Below are 2,500 nucleotides of genomic sequence, written 5' to 3'. Positions count from 1 at the left end.
TCTTTTCACAGCCACAGGGAGGCTTCCATCCTTACCAGGCCTGACCCCCCTCATCTGCTCACAGCCGTGGGGAGGCTTCCAGCCTTTTCCAGGCCCCCAGCATGAGGAGCAGGGCTGGGTGCTGGCTCCAAGCCTGAACCCCTCGTCGTCTTCTAGCAGCCACAGGGAGGCGTCTGGCCTTTCCAGGCCCCCCAGCCTGCTACTCGTGCTGGGGGCTGGCTCCAGGCCTGACCCCCTCACCTTCTCACAGCCACGGGGAGGCTTCCAGCCTTTCCAGGCCCCCAGCACGAGGAGCAGGCTGGGTGCCGGCTCCAGCCCTGACCCCCTCCTCTTCTTCTAGCAGCCACAGGGAGGCGTCTGGCCTTTCCAGGCCCCCCAGCCTGCTACTCGTGCTGGGTGCTGGCTCCAGCCCTGACCCCCTCCTCTTCTTCTAGCAGCCACAGGCAGGCGTCTGGCCTTTCCAGGCCCCCCTAGCCTGCTACTCGTACTGGGCGCTGGCTCCAGCCCTGACCCCCTCGTCGTCTTATAGCAGCCACAGGGAGGCGTCTGGCCTTTCCAGGCCCCCCAGCCTGCTACTCGTGCTGGGCGCTGGCTCCAGCCCTGACCCCCTCCTCTTCTTCTAGCAGCCAGAGGGAGGCGTCTGGCCTTTCCAGGCCCCCCAGCCTGCTACTCGTGCTGGGGGCTGGCTCCAGGCCTGACCCCCTCATCTTCTCACAGCCACGGGGAGGCTTCCAGCCTTTCCAGGCCCCCAGCACGAGGAGCAGGCTGGGTGCCGGCTCCAGCCCTGACCCCCTCATCTTCTCACAGCCATGGGGAGGCTTCCAGCCTTTCCAGGCCCCCAGCACGAGGAGCAGGCTGGGTGCCGGCTCCAGCCCTGACCCCCTCATCTTCTCACAGCCATGGGGAGGCTTCCAGCCTTTCCAGGCCCCCAGCACGAGGAGCAGGCTGGGTGCCGGCTCCAGCCCTGACCCCCTCATCTTCTCACAGCCATGGGGAGGCTTCCAGCCTTTCCAGGCCCCCAGCACGAGGAGCAGGCTGGGTGCCGGCTCCAGCCCTGACCCCCTCATCTTCTCACAGCCATGGGGAGGCTTCCAGCCTTTCCAGGCCCCCAGCACGAGGAGCAGGCTGGGTGCCGGCTCCAGCCCTGACCCCCTCATCTTCTCACAGCCATGGGGAGGCTTCCAGCCTTTCCAGGCCCCCAGCACGAGGAGCAGGCTGGGTGCCGGCTCCAGCCCTGACCCCCTCCTCTTCTTCTAGCAGCCACAGGCAGGCGTCTGGCCTTTCCAGGCCCCCCAGCCTGCTACTCGTGCTGGGTGCTGGCTCCAGCCCTGACCCCCTCCTCTTCTTCTAGCAGCCACAGGGAGGCTTCTGGCCTTTCCAGGCCCCCCAGCCTGCTACTCGTGCTGGGTGCTGGCTCCAGCCCTGACCCCCTCCTCTTCTTCTAGCAGCCACAGGGAGGCTTCTGGCCTTTCCAGGCCCCCCAGCCTGCTACTCGTGCTGGGTGCTGGCTCCAGCCCTGACCCCCTCGTCTTCTTCTAGCAGCCACAGGGAGGCTTCTGGCCTTTCCAGGCCCCCCAGCCTGCTACTCGTGCTGGGTGCTGGCTCCAGCCCTGACCCCCTCCTCTTCTTCTAGCAGCCACAGGGAGGCTTCTGGCCTTTCCAGGCCCCCCAGCCTGCTACTCGTGCTGGGTGCTGGCTCCAGCCCTGACCCCCTCGTCTTCTTCTAGCAGCCACAGGCAGGCGTCTGGCCTTTCCAGGCCCCCCAGCCTGCTACTCGTACTGGGGGCTGGCTCCAGGCCTGACCCCCTGGCCTTCTCACAGCCGTGGGGAGGCTTCCGGCCTTTTCCAGGCCCCCAGCATGAGGAGCAGGCTGGGTGCTGGCTCCAGGCCTGACCCCCTCGTCTTCTCGCAGCCACGGGGAGGTTTCCAGCCTTTCCAGGACCCCCAGCCTGCTACTCCTGCTGGGGGCTGGCTCCAGGCCTGACCCCCTGGCCTTCTCACAGCCGTGGGGAGGCTTCCGGCCTTTTCCAGGCATACAGCAACCTCTTTTACTTTTCTTTATTTCTCACAATTACTTTCTTTTATTTTTGTTTAAAAATTCTCAACCTTTGTATATATTCCACATACTATACTGTGCATACACAGTCCAACCTCCGATTCAGGACGAACGATGCGGTTTTCGTCCCGGCCGTGGCACGCCGGACCAGCTCTATACCCTTCACAGGGCTGGCTCCCAGCCTAACCCTTTTCCTTTCCTCCTGCCTCCACTCTCATTAGCCAGCCAGCCTGCCTGCCTGCCTGCCTTCACCAACCCCAAGGGCTGGCTCCCAGCCTAACTCTTTTCCTTTCCTCCTGCCTCCACTCACATCCGCCAGCCAGCCAGCCTGCCTGCCTGCCTGCCTGCCTGCCTGCCTGCCTGCCTTCACCAACCCCAAGGGCTGGCTCCCAGCCTAACTCTTTTCCTTTCCTCCTGCCTCCACTCACATCCGCCAGCCAGCCA

This window comes from Chaetodon auriga, unplaced genomic scaffold (assembly GCF_051107435.1).
Source record: "Chaetodon auriga isolate fChaAug3 unplaced genomic scaffold, fChaAug3.hap1 Scaffold_52, whole genome shotgun sequence".
NCBI lineage: Eukaryota > Metazoa > Chordata > Actinopteri > Chaetodontiformes > Chaetodontidae > Chaetodon > Chaetodon auriga.
This window is presented reverse-complemented; position numbering follows the sequence as displayed.